This window comes from Chionomys nivalis, chromosome 5 (assembly GCF_950005125.1).
Source record: "Chionomys nivalis chromosome 5, mChiNiv1.1, whole genome shotgun sequence".
Lineage (NCBI taxonomy): Eukaryota > Metazoa > Chordata > Mammalia > Rodentia > Cricetidae > Chionomys > Chionomys nivalis.
In genome coordinates this window covers 56,050,002-56,069,372 of record NC_080090.1, presented here as the reverse complement: position 1 = coordinate 56,069,372, position 19,371 = coordinate 56,050,002, and the positions used below count along the sequence as shown (strand labels likewise).

The 19,371-nt window shown below is 41.2% G+C and overlaps 1 protein-coding gene across 1 annotated transcript in view; it reads right to left on the bottom strand.

Annotated features, from left to right (window-relative positions):
- Positions 1–18,925, bottom strand: part of Xcl1 (X-C motif chemokine ligand 1) — an 83,550-nt gene extending 64,625 nt beyond the window's left edge. Inside the window, exon 1 of the mRNA XM_057770700.1 lies at positions 18,825–18,925. The gene's annotated coding sequence lies outside the window, so the exon portion shown is untranslated. The remainder of the gene's footprint in view (positions 1–18,824) is intronic.
- Positions 18,926–19,371: the final 446 nt, after the last annotated feature.

Here is a 19,371-nt window from a genome sequence, read left to right as displayed (position 1 = left end):
CTGAGCCATGGGAAACAGAGAGACTATTGGCGACAGGCAGGATGTTAACTATTTTTCTGTGAATGTTTAATTTCTCTTGGAAATCCTGGAACCCGAAGTGATCTAGTGTGTGACTTTCATGGACAGAGCTGTTTTCCAGAACCTAATCTCTAAAAGGCACTAAATCAAGAGATGTCCCACTTTATAAAAAGTCCGAGCGGCAAATGCTCTCCGAAGGACACACTTTGGCTATTTGCTCTCACATGTAAGAGAGTATGAGGCTGGTAAGTGTAGGGTACTAAGAGTCCTTAGAGAACTTCTTTAATGGGTACAGATAATTTGTAAGTAAAATTATTAACATACTACAAACTTGAAAATGAGTTTTCCTTAATGTTCTCATTACTCCATCCTGCCTTCCCCACTAGTAAATTACATAACGGTTTAAAAACTATAATTCCTGATCCAAAGAGCTCAATGTATTATCACTAACATTTTTTACTATCTTTTTCCTGATCATCAAAGATACACAAAGAAAACAAAAATCATGATAGAGACAGGGATTTGGAAATTTGAGAGGGAAGGGAGAAATGAAATAAGTATTTTAATTTCTTTAAATGAAAAAAAGTCAAAATTATGCAATCTAATTGATCTCACTTGACAAATGACCAAATGAAAATCAAAGAAAGAATCTTATTAACAAATAAATACTCTAAATTTCCCTTTACTATGACAGAACAGTTATAATATCATTTTTCCTTCAGTTTTTTTTTCCAGAAAGTTCTTGACCTGATTTGGGCCATTTAACACTAAGGGAATTTCAACATTTATGACCCCTAACCTAAATTTTCCACAATCATTGGCCAAGGGATTTCTGTGATTTTTTTTCAGCGCTAAATATAGAAATTAGATTTATGTTACCATTTGGATTATTTTTCAATTTTTTATTTGTACTAAGCTTTAAAACCACTTTAAATGCCTCTTAATATTTTATGAGCACCATTTAGTGCCTGAAAGTGCTGTCTTAGGTGTTCATGCAGCTGTTCTGACCTATATTGTAGAGCTGTCCGGGCATGATTTTCCAAGGGTGTTTTTGCAAATGGCCACCTTGAGAGTTGTTTTTGACTTCTCCCCTTCCACTGGCTTCATAATGAGAGATCAGTTACCAGGGGAATGGATATACGTCAAAGAGAAGGAGCATCATCTCTGCTAAATCCCTTGTCCTTCGAGTTTACAAAAACTCTTTATATGGTTGAGAAACTGAGATTTGAAAACACGATTTAGGGTAATAGTAAAATGTGTGGTTTGAAGACAAGACTGGCGTTCTGTATGAGGCGCCTGCACAATAGTATGTTTCATTTGTTTTGAGCCTGAAAATAAAGTTTTGCTTTGGGTTTTTGTTTTGTTTTGTTTCATGCTTTTAAAGGAAAACAATGACACAGATAAAGAAACGAGCCTTTCTGAGAGAGAAAAGCAACGGTTAAAATGGAAGAAAGCAAGCTGTATGCATTGGTGTTCTGGGGTGAAAGCAATGACATCATCTGTCTGCAAGTACTGGAAATACAGATGGAGGGGCACTGTGTGTACTGGTAACCAACAACCCCCAAGACAGGAAGCACATTATTTAGGCTGGTTACTACCTTGAAAACCCAAAGATCAGATGCTTCTGTAAGATCACAACCATTTTATATTAAAAATGGAACCACAGCCTTGAACCTATAAAATGCCTTCAAATTATTCAAGTCAACCAAAGACAAATAAAAATAGTTGGAGCACTGGTACTCAAAAAGACATCAAGGCGACTGAGGAGATACCCCAGTAGGCAAATGGCTTCTCTTTCCAGTACAAGAACCTGAGTTTGATTGCCACATTTATAAAAATCTAGGTGTGGTGGTGGAGACTTGAATTCCCAGTACTGGGAAGGCAGAAACAGGTGTCTCTCTGGGCATCACTGGTCAGCCAGCCCAGCTTCTTGGTGGTCTCCGGGCCAATGAAATGCTGTTTCAGTCAAAAAATTGGACAATACCTGAGGAATATACCAACCCAAATACACACACACACACACGATGTAAAGGTATTATATCAAAGATAAAAAAAATTATGAAGAGGTAAAGTAAAATTAATGTAAACTCCTGGCAGATAGATAATAAGAAAGGTAAGGAACTAGAGATTGCTAAATGCAGACCCATTCACTGTAAGTTTTCTGTCAGGGACAGGATGTCAGCCACAAACAATGACTTGGTTCAATAGAGTTGGCCTGTTGAAAGCTAAGTGTATCTGTCTTCTGGAGGCGTATTGAGAAGACTCCAGTTATGAGGACAAGGTTCACTTGAGACATTCCAGAAAGGCAGCTTGGTGGAATGGCATGTAGTCCTAGATGGAAAAAAGTTTATGTGCAAGGCTTATGGAAAAGAAAGGGCATGTCAGTCTACTCTAAATCCAGAAACCTTGTCTTTGATTCCATGAACCAGCTATTTGAGTCTCAAGTGCCAGATCAAGAAGGCAGCCATAGCCCAGCAAACTATCTGTGGGAAGAGGTGTAGCAACTTCATTGATTCTAGGTATCTGTCCAACACGATGTGTATGACACTTATTCACTGTCTACCCTGATAGTCTGGTAGTTTTATAATGAACAGTCATACCTCCTGTTGCATAACTGTTTCCTCCGAGATCAAAACATTCCATCCTGCAGGAAGATAAACAACTCAAAATAGCTTCAGGAAGTCCCTGAAAATGACCAGCTTCACTAGGCCCCTCCCTGACAGAGCAAACAATTAAAACTGAGAATTCTCCACAGACAGGAGGAAGCCAAATAAAACTTTCAGAGAAGCCAACCTGCAAAGAAGACTCTGAGAGCATATCAGTTGCCTGGAATAAGGAGAAACCAGCTGAGCTGCCTGGAAGAAGTTTAGACCAACTGAGGCTCCTGAAAAGGACACCTTCCAACCTGTTGAGCTGCCTGCAAACTGTGCAGTGTGCCCCAGATCCCCAGCTTTGGGAACTGTCACCATGCTGGGGTGGACCTTAGTCATGCAGCTGTCTTTGAGTCATTTCTGCTCCTGTAAGTAACCCTAATAAAACTCACTGGTTCACCAAGTTGGACTTTGGGGTTATCTGTATTCTGATATGTCATGGGTTCCCTTTCTAGGGTGAGTAGATGTGTGGGTTGCGTCTCTCTAGGAGAGGTTTTGTCACATAGTACTCCGAACTTTTCACTGTCTATAGAGGGATAGAGATAAACAGATAACTTCAGTATATCATAGATCATAGTAAGTACTGTTATAAATATGAAAAATCAGGACCAGTAAGATTTACACAGCAAATTTTACTGTAAGAGACGATTGAAAGACAGATTCTATAATAAAATAAAATATGGGACAGTAAAAAAAATCATTGGTGGCACAATGGTGGCACATACCTTTAATCCCAGCACTCGGGAGCCAGAGGCAAGCGGATCTCTGTGAGTTCTAGGCAAGCCTGGTCTACAGAATGAGTTCCAGGACAGTCAAGGCTACACAAAGAAACCTGTCTTGAAAAACCAAAAAAGAAAAAAAAAGAAAAGAAAAGAAAAGAAAGAAGGAAGGAAGGAAAATAGAAAGAAAAGAAAAGCATAGAAGAAGAAGGTTATTGGAGCATTTATTTAAGAGGGAAACCAGGTCTAATAATACATGGTTGTAATCCCAGCAATTGGGATGTGGAGGCAGGAGGATTAAAAGTTCAAGGTCATCCTCGGTATATAGCAAGTTTGAGGCCAGTCTGAGTTATGTGAGACACTAAAGAAATAAGCTATATGTAGATAGATAGATAGATAGATAGATAGATAGATAGATAGATAGATGATTGATAGATAGATAGATAGATAGATAGATAGATAGATAGATAGATAGATAGATAGATATAGAGAGATAGAGAAATAAAGTTTGAACGTGAAATAGGGTTTATTGCAAGAGCACTTTGTTAAGCTATCCACTATCAGTTATTAGATTTTACTAGCTACCTAGAATTATTGTCTACAACCATAAAAAAAGACTAGAAAACAAACACAGTAGAGCAATGCAAAAATAATCTGACCAATAAGATTATCTAGTCTTCTGATTGATGCTTACCTGACAACACACATTTCATTTAACTTGTCCCCAGATGTGATTTCCAGATTAAACTTAGATCATTTCTGCACTGCAGAAATGTTAGCAAGGTTTATGCGGAAAGAGTGTGTGTGTGTGTGTGTGTGTGTGTGTGTGTGTGTGTGCTCTGCTAAGTAAATGACAGGAAATAAAATAAATTCAGTAAAATCATATGCAAAAGTTTGTTGCATTGCAATCATTCTGAGTGAAATGAAATTTAAATAAAAATACCTGTCACTTGACTTGTCCAGATGTTTTGTAACCCTGATGCTGGCAGAACTGCGTGGAGAAGGAAGTGCTACATCATCCCCCATTCTACTTTCCATCAGAATAAAGTGCCCTTATATTCAGAGGCTTATCCTGTGTTTATTGGCATCTTGAAGACCTTCTCTAAATATGTTTGCTATATAACCCTACGGCTTCTGGATTGCTTCTTATGCCAAGCATCAGATTCATTGAGGCAAAGCAGGAAGCAACTATCTGTTACATTACATCTCAAATTACTTCATTTCTGGTTAATAATCAAATTTCCCCCAATTATATTCATTATTGCTTCAACTTTCTCCATATGTGATTGTTAAGCATTTATTACTACTGGGACGTTTATTCCAATTATTCTTTGGAATTACGGTAAACCTCTATTAGATGGATCTTTTGAGAAAATGATACCTTAGCTAATAGAGCCTTCTGATTTCCTAAATAGTATACTGCAGACACAGGACCATTCTTTGGGAGGTAAACAAATGTTCTCAAGAGAAGAATGAGGAGAAAAATAAGAAATAGTGGAGAAAGATTGAGTTGAAGGATATTTTTCTCAGTCAAATAAATTTAAAAAACATTTGACCTCGGGACTCCACTAATGGGCTTCTTCAAATCAAGAATAGGCATTGTGAGTCGTGAAGAAAATAAATTGCCATTTTTAAAACTTACATAGCCAAAAGACCTTTTCCCTGAAGTCTCCTAGCATTATAGATGATTTTACTTGGTGGGTAGTTTTAAGCAATCATCTTCTAGGCTATCTTATGCCAGGAGTGGTGGACTCCTCTGTATCCTGTGTGAGATTGGCCCTGCTAAGCACTAGAGCCCACCTCCATCAGACAAGCCTTTCAGAATACCTAGGAAAAGGAGGTACTCCGTACACACAGTGGATTGCGATAAGTATTCGTTGAACTAATAAACTCTTGGCATGGTAAATGAATTAAATTTTAGTAAGGATTTTGTGGCCCTAAAGTTCCTTGTCTGTAGAACAAGAGGGTTGTCTAGTGTCTCTTGGGTTCTCACACCCTTAATCTTTTGATTCTGACTTCACAGTGGCTCAGGAACACCATGTCAGTTGCTCCTTGTTCTACAGAATTCTAAGAGGACCACTGAAGATCCTAGTAATTTAGACTAGCCTTCTAGAGTGAAAAGATGCCCAATAATGTCTCTGCAGCACAAATGATGGTTTATTCCTTCTCCTCTCCTGCCCAAAACCAAAATGCAGACATGTTCTGAGCAACCAATGGTTATGTTTTCTTCCCTGCTAAGTAGTTGGTTTTTGATATAAAATGTTTTCTCTTTTGGTAATGGAAGTCATGTGTCTATCCTAACAAGGGAACTTGGGAAACATGCTGATAGTTGTTTACAGTAGTTTTCTGCTAGGAACTGCCAACTCAAGAGTTTTACCCTTCAAGTCATTGAAATATTTTATGTGTGAGTGCTCTTGTAATCCTGATTTTCATGCCATATTATATAACTGTTGTTTTTCTGTTGTTGTTTTTAAAACAAGGCAAGAGCATGGTTCCTGCAGATGGACAGCTAGGAAAAGCACATTTATGCTCTACCAGCACAAGCAGAGCTGGAAGCGGCCACAGGGCTGTATCAGTCACTGGTGTCCTCTACTTCAGTCCGGGTCTGACGTTTGCCTGGAGACAGCATCAGACCCCATAGACCGAGGGCTTTGTTTCAAGACTGCCTCTGCCCTTGAGTGACTTTTACAGTCCTCACTAATTTTTGCCTATGTTTCTTATGACTTCTTCTCCTGGACTAATTTTCTCAAGCTACTCAAAAAGCTTGAGAAAATGCTAATATTTACAAGTTGCTTATTGCAAGTTGTGTTTCAGGGGACACAGATGAAGCAATACACAGCGTGATGTGCGTGGGAAGGGGTACTGAGTCCCAGTGCCCTTTTTGAGAACACCATCCTCCAGGAACTGCAGCCTCTTCAACTGTCCAGAAGCTCTGCCACCCTTGTCCTTTGGGTTTTATAGACTTCATGACATAGATTGTGAGCAGAAGAGCTCTAGGAGATATCTATTCATACTCTTCTTGTTGTCTTTGTGGAATACTGCTTGCTCCATCAGAGTTCGGGGTGGGGGGGGGAGACAGGACCCATAAAGAATTCAGAGGGTCTTATGTCCAACTATGAGACCAGGTTAGTTTGAAGAATGTCCTTATGGCCAGGTTCAAGACAGGCAAGTAAGGGGAAATTAAAGATTTTGTGAACAGCTTTAGGGAGGGTGGATGAGCCAGTAACTGTGAACAAAACCCAAAACACTATATATGATAATTTCGCAGGATGACAAAGTACCTGTCCCACTTAGCCCCAATTGTGCTAGAAATCTCATTTGTAAAATATAAATAACTGTATGAATATTTTGTATCCAGACAGCACATTGCCAGAGCTCTCATGATTGATGAGGTTTCCTATTACTGTTTTCAACAGAGCATCTCCTCTAAGCGGCCAGGGTACTTCCCAAGCATCCGCCCTATTAATCACATCTTTCTAGGAAAGAAATGGGTTGAATACGCCATTGCCCTGATTTCACAAAGGTAGAGAAAAACGTTGCAGGATCAAAGTGGTTTTTTTTCCCCAAGGTTACCTAAGATCCTATTGTGTCCGTGGTTTGGAAAGAAAGAGATCCTTGGTTTCCAGTCAGTCAGAAGAGTCTGTTCTTTCCAATTCAAAATTTCATCCAGAATATGAGACAGCAGGCAATTTAATATCTAGGGTTGCCAATGCATGAATCGTGTAATAGAAAGTGCAGACTCATTAATATGCAAATACACAGATATAAAGTGATTTTCTTTACTAATCACGGTGCCTCCCACTTCTCAGGGAAAAAAATGATGTCTTTATGAAAAGAGAATAGAACTGAGAAGGATAGCAAGCTCCTCAATTTATTTTCATGAGCATATGAGGGAGTGTGTGCAGCTATTACTCACTCTTGGGAATAACTCTCAGAGTCTGGGGAGGAAGAAGAGATTCACTGCACCTGTGGGTGCACTGTGCCAGGATGCTCTCTCCAAATATTAGCTTCCTAAAGGGATTTAAAGCTCTAAGAAAAAATCCAAATAAATGCACAATACCTAAGTGGTTAGCCCTGCATCATTTCACTACCCTCATTCACTTACACTGAAAGCTTTGGAATAACCCAACAGATGGGTTTTCTTTGGAAGTCAGGGAGGAGGAACAGGTCCTATAATGCACTGTGCTTTGTTGGAACGATTCACAGCTTTAAACCACTCTGCCTGTGTCCAGAGAGAAACGGAATCCAGCCTGTTCTCCCCAGTGCTCAGTGTAGACTTTATTGTTCTCATTGTGCACAGCAAATGAAAGCAGAATCAGAAAACAGCTCCTGGAACTCTTAGGAAATGACAAGGAGAGTAACCAAAGGTTTGGCTTTATTTGGTTGTTTGACTCAGTTAGTTTTAAATTATGAATAATGGCAAGCATACAGAATAGAGAGAACAGTGTTATGTACCTCCTGAATTTCACAACAGAGGCGGATGGATATACGTAGACTTTTTGTTTTGTTATTGTTGGTTTGTTTTATTTTGTTTTTTTCAGCCTGTTGGCCAATTAATTTCTCAACAAGGAAAAGTTAGTTCAGTGTGTCTGCAAGCCTACACTCGTGGTGCTGCTTCCAGGGAGGGGGTGAAACCCCAAACATTCTAACAAACAGCAAGTAGCACACCAATAGCCCCTTACTCTATAAAATAGCCAATCTTGATTATCAACTTGATGGTATTTACAATCATCACAGAAACACACCTGTGAGCATATCTATGAAGATGTTTCCATAAAAGTTTAAGAGGGAAGACCCAACCTGAATGTAGGTGGCTCCATTCCATGAGCAAGGGTCATAGACTGAGTTCAAAAGATAAGCGAACTCTTGGCTTCCTGTTTGTGACTGACCAGCTGCCCCCTGCTCCTGCCACTGTGCCTTCCCTGCCATGATGGGTTAGAATACCTCAAACTGCAGGACAAAATAAACCTTTTCTTCCCCAATTTGCTTCTTGTAAGTTACTTGATCACAGAAATAAGAAACATAAAAAATATATTACACCTACTAAATTTCACTTTTCTCCAACATTATCCCATAATTTATGTTCCAGCGTCCCCTAACAATGAGTATGACTTTCTCATTTTTACATATGTGATTTTTTTTTTACAAAAAGTGAACCAATAGACTGAAAGACACACAGATAATAAAATGAACGAATTAAAAATATCTTATTTCTGGGCCCAATCCTCATTTTGAAAGAGAGTTCATTAAAAATATTTAATCAGAAAAAAAAAATTCCGAATTTCATAACCTCTAAGCAGGGCATGGAGGCTACTCTTCGCTGCCAGCGTGACTGGACTTACCATCACTGAGGAGATGCCCCTAGGTTGGTCCATAAAGGGTTTACAGAGAGGCTTGACTGAGGAGGAAGACAGCATCCCACATGGCAGGATCCTGCAGTGGATAAGGAGAGGGTGAGCCTGGCGCTACCATTCATCTTTTTGTGGTTTTTGACTGGAACGCAATTTGAGTATTCTCACACTCTGACCCCTGTCCCTTTCCCAACTTGACAGATTCCACCCTCTCAAGCCACATGCCAAAGCAAACCCACCCATCCTCCAATCATTTCTTGGGTACTTGGTCACAGCAATGAGTAAAGTAACCAGTATATCAAGAGCGTCCTCATAAAACATCAAATACATAGCTAATGTAATTGGGATCACGTGACCAATAAGCTCTCCTGTTACACTGGAGACCCACTGGTAATTGTTTTACTCTCTCTCAACCTGCCTCTCTTATTCCTAGCAAACTCTGGTCCATGCCACTCTTGTATACAAGGGAGGCTTGACTGAGTGTCTCAGTTACACTAACCAGCCCATGTCTCCTCATTCCCATCCATAAAACTAGATAGCAAGCACTGAGGAGACCCAAGGGGCTCACCTGAGAGTGGTTATCGCTACTGATACCATATTTTCCCACCTATATAACCATGCGGGTAATGTAGAAACAATATGTAACATTTGTTAAATGAAATAAAGCATTTTGCCTCATTGAATCTTGTGTACATTATAGATGCCATGATTTTTGAAGCATTGTGAGCACTCACGGTACAGTTTTGCACAACTCGGAAGTATTCATACAAGGCCTCCCCACCCACATGGACATCTTCTCTCAGATCCAGTCCTTCCCCTTCCTCTCAGCTAGGACACATAATCAGGAAGTGCTCAACTGCTTCTCAGACGTCACCTCAGCCCAGAAACCTTCATAGTTTCTTCTTCTAAATTCTTGGCATTTTTTGACAACACCTGCCAATAACTGCTGAAAATGTTCCAGATGGACCTGGGCATGCTTTCGATCTTGACAGCAAAAACATCATGAAGATCTACTCATTTAGCTTAAGTGAGTCAGGTAAATACACACACACACACATACAATCTATAATCTTGTGTGTTGCCCAAAGGAAAGAAAGGAGAAAAAGAAAAAAACAAGGCGTAGTCATTCTCAGGTGTTTCTGGAAATATGAGACAGCAAAATAATATCTAGTTCTCCCATCCAGCAAGAGACAGCTGCTAGAGCAGATCTGATGCCAGACCCCAGCGAGTTAGGCAGAATCCAAATGTGTGTTCATGCATACATTGGTGTGTGTGTGTGTGTTTTTCATTGTGCAAACAAACTAAAGGCATTTTCCCCCACAGAATTTGTTCCATGTCACAAACCTGATATGTAAGACTTTGAGTCCAGGTCCCTCTGATAAGAGAGACCCATGTGAAATTCTATCTCTATACTGATAACGTTTATATGCATGCTCAGTTATTTAGAGGCTTTCCTTGTTCTGTTGATTTGTCTTGGTATTGACAAACTGGTGCTGAAATGTTTCATTATAATATGGCTAAGTGCCCCATTCTCTCCATTGCTCTTTAAAAAAAAAAGACAATTCTTGCATAAGAGATTATTCTAGAAATATTACTTACAGAATGTTACTCTGCTGTAAGAGGAAAAAAAAGAATGTAATGCTGCCAATTGCAATAATATGCATGAGCCTACCAGACTCCATACTGAGTGAACAAACTTAACACAGAAAGACAGATGCTGTATGATCCCACTTCTGTGTGACGTCACACTGTTGCACTCATGGATGCAGAGGAACATGGAGAAAAGTTGGCTCTAGGGCAAGGCTCTTTGTTAGTCTTCTCTTGTTTCCATGACAAAACACATAAGGTAACCAATTCAAACAGAGAGAGGTTTATTTTGGCTCAGTTTCAGAACTTTCTGTCCATAGTTCACATGCCCACTGCTTTTGAGCCTGTGGTGAGGCATCACCCCATGGCATCTAAGAGAGAGAGAGAGAGACAGAGAGAGAGAGAGAGAAAGAGAGAGAGAGAGAGAGAGAGAGAGAGAGAGAGAGAGGGCGCTGGACTCCCAATGTCCTCTTTAAAGACATACATCCACTGTTCCAACTTCCTTTCACTAGGCCCCAATACTTAAAAGATTTCACCACACCATAATAGTCCCATAAGCTGGGAACCAAGCCTTTGACACTTAAGTCTTTGTAGAACACATCTACAAACTTGTGTTACCAAGATGAATAACTTCTGATAATCTGGGGTACAGCATGGGTGGTCATGGCTGTGGTAATTAAATTGACTGTAGCAACCACCACACAATGAATACATATCAACTCATTACACAGTACAACTTGAATGTAAAGCATCTTTAGGTGTCAAACATTTGTCTAAAAAATAAAAGAACAGTTACTTGGGTAGCAAACTGGAGGAAGACAAGACTATGTTTAATCTAGATATAAAATGAGGATAGGAATGCAGTACAAGGGACCAGAGAGAATTTTTTTTCGCAGGCTTGGCACATTGACAGTCATTGGGCAGAACTCAGGAGACAGAGATCAGCATGATCTGGTCACTTATAAGACAGTGACTGTGAGAGGACGAGACCATTCTCAGATTACCAGCCCCAGCAAGTGCGTGGATGTGGGTGTCCCTGGCATCACACGGGAAATGATGCAAGTTGAAGCTAAGAAAATGAGTTAGAGGGTGTGTACGTTATCCCAGAACAGAACTCCAGGAGCATCCGCAGTCTGGAGAAGATGCAGGGCTTGAGGGCTGGATCATTACGCTTTCTCTAGAGAGTGAAGCACAACTCAAGCTGTCACAAAGAGGTCACTGGAAGGATGCCTTGAGAACTGTCACTCACAGGTTTCATCTAGTTCAAGTTCTATTTGGTCAGTGGTCATCAGCCTGGAATCCAAGGGACCAGAGCATAAAGAACTGGGCTATTTACTTTAAGGCAACACATGAACTCAATGCTGCAGTTAAACCAGGAGGACAGCCTTGAGCTGGCCATGCAAAGCACAAACACGTATGACACGATCATACTGAATGAACACTTAACAAATATGCCAGGCAGAGTTCTATGTGCTTTAACATGTTAACTTATTCCATCCTTACTACAACCCAATGAGGTAAATGCTATCACCTCTCCCCACAGAGGAGATGGAAGATCAGGGACCTTGTGCAGTCAGGCTGGTTCTGGTCTAGGCCTAGAACCTTACACAGCACTGCCCTTCACGAGGTGATGAAATCAGGTTTAGAGAGCCTGGAGTGACTCCTGCTGGCCCCAGCTGTCACTGCAAGTCAGCTTGTGGTTGGTGGAAGCTTTCTCCTCTGCCCAAGAAGAAAGCCTGCAGACCATCTCTGGACCTGGAGGCAGATCTGTCTAGTATTCAGAAGGGCCCTGAGTCTTCTTTGGAATCAATATGTATTGTTGGAGCTATCCACAGCTTGAAAGGGAAGTGCCACAGACGAGTAACCGGCCAGGGGAAAAAACTTGTTAGAAGACTGAGTCTCTACCATGTACTTTCCCAGAGAGTGCATTCCAAATACTGTCATTTGCAATGGTTTCCCTTTCTTCTCAACATAATGAAAGTCTCTGGTGGTATCATATTGTGTAAGATACCATGTTGCCCATAGCTTGAAAGAGGAAGGATACAAACTGGACCAATTTGGTTTTATCAAAAAGAAATTGAGATCATCTCCTCCCTTGTTTATGTGACTCATCTCACAGAAAGAAAGAATCAAAGGTCATGAATCTTATTTCTTCTGGGTATGTGTCACTACTAAGATACCTTTGTTTTGATAAAGTGTTGTTGGAGGCTGCTTGTTCATTTCCCAGCTGCCAAGACCCGAAATAATCACATGGAAACTATATTATTACAACCCTGCTTGGCCCATTAGCTTATGCATATTTCTAACTAGCTCTTATATCTCAAATTAACCCATCTCTATTAATCTGTGCATCACCACGAGGTCATGGCCTACTGGCAAAGTTCTAGTGTCTGTCTCCCAGACTCCACCCACTCTCTCCTCCTCTGTCTGCTTGGAATTCCTGCCTTGCCCTATTCTGCCAAGCCACTGGCCGAAACAACTTTATTCATTAACCAATAAAAACAACATATAGACAGAAGGACTTCCCACACCACTAAAGAGAAGGCAAACATATACAGAATTCAGTTCACTTACTATACCTGGAATTCTGTGAGTCGAAACTTAGAGCTCATGGTTTTTTGTTTGTTTGCTTGCTTTTGTGTTTGGTTTTATGATCCAAAAGGATTTATTATTGGGATCCAAGGATGGTTCAGCATATATAAATGAGTAAATACAACTCACCACATAAACAGAATAAAAAATAAAAATCACATGATCAATTCAGCAAAGATAAAAAACATTTGATAGAATTTATCTTTTTTTAACAAGAATTTATATTTAGTCAATTGATCTACAAGAACTAGTTCCAGGTCAGCCCATGATCTTTCCATTGCAACAGATTAGACATAGTTGAGGCCAACCAGATCATCTGTTACTCTGCAGTTACCAGCAATACCCGCTGGCTTCCACCCAAAGCGCAAAGCATTGCTGGCAGACAGGATAGTCTAAGTACCACTGTTCTCTATACCTTCTTATTCATTTACACTCCATCTCTTCCTACCCATCCCTCTCCCATAGAGGACTAAAGCTAAATTAAAAGGTGGGAAATAAAACCCTGATGTACAAAGCTGAAAATATAAACAGGGCCCAGGACCAAACCCAGGAATGAGGTGGCCCCATAATACATTCTAATAAGGCAGGAAACGTAACAGTGGGTGATCCATAGCTGTACTTCACCCTCTGGGCCTTGAACCAAGCGTGAGCTACTATACGACAGGTGCTATGCTAGGTGATGAAGACTTATAGACACTGAGTTTATGATACCGTCTCCTTTCCCAGCAGTTGCCCTTCCCATCTTCCCTAAAAGATACCCTTACCATCTGGTCTGAAAGTCTATCCCAGACAAAATATTGCTAATGAACCCCTAACCTGATGAGAATCTTCACACTGGAAAAATCAAAAACAAAAAACAGGAAATGATTTGGTCAGGTACAATAGACACAACTCTAGAACTGGCCTTTGGTTAATGACTTAATGCAGAGTGTGTACAGTCTGTAGACTCCTCCTATTTGGAAAGATTGTCTCTTGGCTCCTTGTACATAGATAATATCAGGTCCCTCGCCCTCATGTTTCCTTTCAGTAAATGCTGTTCTTCCAAGCTTAGTCAGGAAAAGATTGTTTTCTGGACATTCTTCTCCTGATGGCCATCCAGTTCGGGTCTCTTAGGCTTTCCTCTGCTGTCACTTAATAAAGGAGAGCTAAGTTACAGGTACAGTAGGAGGTCTCTATACTCTAGGCAGCTTTGAGAGCTTGAACCTGAATACTTGACCTCTAAGACAGCATGGCTGAGATCGATGACCTTATTGGAGATGTCTGGGATGAAGCCAGACCCCTCACAGCCTGGAAAAGGAATCCAGATGTATGTGTTTACTCCAGAGCCAACCCTAAGCCATGCCTAAATCCATGAAAGCTACTACCAAATGCCCAGTGCCCAATTTCTCTTTTGTAAAATCTCTTCTGTTTTCAAGAACGCCTTTGTTTCCCATGTAATAAGTTTTGTCAAGCAGAGCTTTACATAGCCATCAGAATTCATGCTAAGGGGAATATTTTGCAGAGTGAAAAGATATTTGGGGATTCCCCCTTGAGCCCCTAATTCGCAAGGTGTGAAAATTATCAATTTTGTTCTGGTCACTGTTTCCTGAGCTCTCAAAGCCACCTTATTTCCTGCACCAAGTCAAGGTTTATGGTCTTAGTTCTAAGAACTGGTTTGTAAGTAATGAGGCAGACTATTTCCTGTTAGACTAAATTAACAAGAAAGAAATGGGCTTTTTCTGGCCCATTACTCTGACAAACAGTGACAAGATGTTTACCTAGCCTCAAAAACGCAAACTTCTCGCTGGGGTTTTAAAGGCATTTATCGGGAAGCGAATATTAGCTAAGACTATTGTTGTGCAACAAGATGTGAACTCAGGAGCATCACATTATGACTGGAGATGCTGAACATGTAACTTAATTTCCACAAAGTTCTGTTTCTACATTCAAATTATGAGACTTCAATAGCACTTACCTTTTGACTTTAAATGAATGACTTGATAAAATAGCGTGATGGTAGGTTCCTAATAGGGGTCTGTTATTCCAATTACCCCCTCACTGTTGTCCTTCTGCATGTAACTTAAGGGATACTGGAGAAAAGTGTTGGGAGGGTCCCATCCTCATGTCTAAGAGCCCAGCTCAGGCACCAGTAGGGTCTGCAGGTGTCCTAAAAGGATGTTAGCTATTGAAGAGCAGCTCTTACGATCCTTATTCAATTTTTGTCCCAGTCTCTCTCCCCAGGGATAGCCAGCAGAGATGTCATGACTTTCCCCTGAGAGGGTAGGGAAGTGAGGCTATGGAGAACTGGTACTTAATCTGAGCTCCATTTTTTTTAAGTATAAGGAGAACCAAGCAATATGTGGGGACATGGCCTAAAAGGGACAAAAAAACCAACTGAACCCATAGGACTGTGGCAACAGCATAAAGGCAGGGCAATCTGGGGTGGTGACAGGATGGGCAAAGGGGAGCTGAGACATTGACCAGAGGGTAAGTGGTAAAAGACCAAAATCTGATTCCTGTTGCACTCTGACTCTTCCCCATTGGAAGCCAAAACTATTCTTGAATTTTACTTCTTTATCTTAGCCTCCCCCCCAAAAAAAGATAAATTTAATTCAAACAAACAGAACTATTTAGAGAGCTCTCAAAATGAGGTTGCCTGCAATTGTAAATGAGCAAGAAGCCCCAACACGAGATGCACCCACAATTACTCTAAGACATACCTCAAGAAGAGTAAAGTACGTTAGGGCGAGGGGGAGGCAACCTGGCCGGGCAGGAGACTTGTGCAGTGGAAAACAGGGTGGTAGCGAGCAGGAGGGGTGAGCCTCGTCACAGGATTTCCAGCAAGAACATGATTCTGAGGCAGCTGACACCTCCTGGGCTTCCTGCCAGCTGACCATCACCTGCTCAGAAACCACAGTGGAAAGCAATTTCCCTCCCTCGATTCATGTCAACCTGTTCGTCTGCCCACTAATTTTGCCTCTCTTTGTACTTTCCAAAAATTGATGGCCCTGAACTCAATTGAAATGGGGAATCATTTCTTTTCAACTGATTAACGGGCACTTCAGAGATGCCTGGATGACACCAGCCCACCAGAGCCTGGGGATGTGGTGTTTACCATCTGCCGACCCCTGTCCTGTAGGCTGAAATGTGGCCCTCTCTATGAATAGAGGAGAACTCATTCACCTCCTTATTGTTTTCAAACCAGACTTTCCTTCAAAAGCCTGTATTCCCGAACTCCTGAGATCAGACTGGGGGGGGGGGATTATTTTGCTTGCTTTTCTTTTTAATTTTATTGAGATCAGGCTTTGGGGGTCACAAAGATAAGACGCAGGTTCATCAGGACCAGATTTTGTATTTGTTCTGAGAATGGGCACAATTTCTCTTTGTCAATTGAGAGAAGGCAGCTGAAGCCTTGTGTCAGCCCTCCCGTGTGGTATCCTAGGGAAATGGATATCAGGCAGAGAAGCTTTGCTAGGGCGGAGGGTGGGTGAGTACTGGATTGCGTATATCAGCATTCATTCATTCATCTAAATTAGTGTCAATGGAATGCCTAATAACATGACAAAGGGTACAAGGAAAACAGCTTAAATCTCTCTACCCAAGACAACCAGTCTGCAGCCAAAAGGACATCATAGTACGGTGTGGTCAGTGACATCATGGGAGAGCCAAGGGGCAATAAAGTCAAAGACGGGACAAAGGAATAGTCATGGGGTTGAGGGAACTCTCTGGAAAGGAGGAAGATCCATGCTTAAGTGATCCAGGAGCCCTTGCTACACAAAACCTTGCTTCTTTCAAACAGATGAGAGAGGATGGAAGAGAAAAGAGCAATAATAGTGCAGAACTGTGACCCCTGAGCCATTTCAGATGTGACGTTCTTGACACCTTGCAAGAACAGGAAGTCACTGGCAAATACCCTACGTCTTGCAGACTTCCCATAAGCAGAAAGTCAACTTGGGCTGGTGGATCAGAGATAATAAATTAATATATAAAATATATTTAAAATAATAAATAAAAATAAATAAATAAATAAATAAAAGATTTGCTTCTGATATTTCAAAGTCTCTCTAGTAAGGGGAGGGAAACATGTCAAAAATATCTATCAAATTAGTGGACCACATAAAAGCAGGCATAATTCCCTAGATCCTAATGCCAAGAAGTATCCTCTTACAATGTCACTTTGTATGAAGGTGTCTAATGTGGGATTTCCCTCTATATGATGTGATTACCCTTGGTTAATAAAGGAACTGCTTTAGGCCTATAGCAGAGCTATAGGGGAACAGAGCTAGGTGGGGATAACTAAACTGAATGCTAGGAAAAAGAAGGGTAGAGTCAGAGAGAAGCCATGTAGCCCCACTGGAGCCGGACTGAACTTTACGTAGTAAGCCACAGCCACATGGCGATACACAGATTACTAGAAATGGGTTTAATATGTAAGAGATAGCCAATAAGAAGCTAGAGCTAATGGGCCAAGCAGTGATTTAATTAATACAGTTTCTGTATGATTATTTCTGGGCTAAGTGACTGGGAAACAAACAAGCGGTATCCTTATTACAGGTGTCAATGGGAGTTCACAGAATCTGTAAACAACTGGCCTTGATCTTGATAGTTTGATCCCAGTCATCTTTCCTACACCCTTCTCTGGAGCCACCATCCTTTGACCTGACCATCCCTTAGCTGCCCTGTCCGCACCTCGTACAGGAGTTTCCCACTCTAATTCTTCCCCAAGGGGTGCCTCGAACTGCAAAACAGGGAGTCATGCACTGTGGGAGAGGCCATGCTGCACACAAAACAAGAAGGGAGGGAGAGAAAACAGAGGGAGAAGAGAGCAAGCAAGAGCCAGAGTACCACAAACCCAAGTCTTCCCGTTACTGGGTGAAGAGCAGTAAAAGCTGGCAAAGAAAGGGCCAAGACAAAGGGTGCGCATAGACTTTGCTGACTGCTCTCATGCCATCACTGACACAATACAGAGAGGACACTGAAGTCCCAGTAATTAAATGTTCCCTGCAGAAGACACCTCTGCCATCTACATGTGACCCTGAAGCTTCCCCCTCATGGACCACTTTGCCAACCTCTGCTATCTGTACATGAGCCCAAATCACACCCCACCCGTGCATGGACCACTTTGCCAATCTCTGCCGTCCACTCATGATCCCGAAGCCTCTCCTCACGAACTACTTCATTACACCATCTGAGAAATTCTCCCGCCGTTCTACACATTGAAATCACGATTCCATGCAATTTTATTTACCCTTTTTATGACATTTTACAGTGTCAGCCTTGACACCTCACCTTGACATGAGCTTCAAGGTAACATTTCTGGGATAAGAAACCCTCAATTGTGACTTTAAATTTTTGTTCCTATTATAGTTACTTAACGAGCACACCTTTCTTATTTTGAAGACTATGTAATTCAGACACTTCCAATAACCAAGAAGAGTTTGCTGCTACTGATAATTTATATCACTCTCTATAAACTTTTTTGATCATCCACCCATAAGTAAAAGTTCTCACCATGTGCCCCAAGATGTATTCACGTATAAATTTCATATGCAAATAATTATCCATAACACAGCAAATATTTTTAGCATCAACTTATTATTCATAGAACCAGAAACTGCAATATTTACTCCTATACTACTGCAGATTTTCTTACCTAAAGAGTGCTTGTACCCCTTTTGGAGACTATAATTAAAAAATAAGGGTGTCGTATTGGTCCCTTTTCTTATTGATGTGAATGAATATCTAGCAAGAAGCAACACAGCGAAAGATTTTCTTTGGCTCTTGGTTTGAGTCCATTATGCTGGGGAAGACATGGAGTGGGTGACTCCATGACAATGGGAGTCTGTATTAGTTTGACCACCTCTTAGTAACTGAGAAGAGAGGGACTAGGCCTCCTCACCTCCAAGGCTCATCCCTTAGCAACTTACTTCTCCAGTCAAGCCGCGCTTCCTAAAGGTCTCCACCCTTCCAAAGAGCATCACCTGCTCAGAGCCAAGTGATGAAGCCCATGAGCCTGAGTGCTATTTAGTATCCAAACCGGATGAGAAGCCTCCACCATTCCTGCAGTGACAGCAGCAGCAGTACCTCTTCGATTCACTAGAATCTGATCCTAACAGATGCTTGGATGAGGTCCGCACAGCCAATACAGCAGAACTGAGTACTGTACATAATAAGCTCAAGAAATTATCCTAGTCCATCACTGCAGCCTCTCCATCCTCCAGCACATGCTTTTTGCACGACCCAGCTGCAGTGATGTTGACAAGCTTGCCATCTGCCTCCCTTCTTTGACCAGTCCCTTTGTGGGAATGCCCAGGAACAGTGAGATGATCAAGCTCATAGGGAGAAAAATGCAAGTGTTTCCAAACTAGAAAGCTGTTTTTAAACTGTCAGCAGGAGACAGGGGAGTCGTTGTTCTGTTACGCAACCTAAGAACCAAGTCTGGGGAGACATAAAAACAGACACAGAGGAAATTCA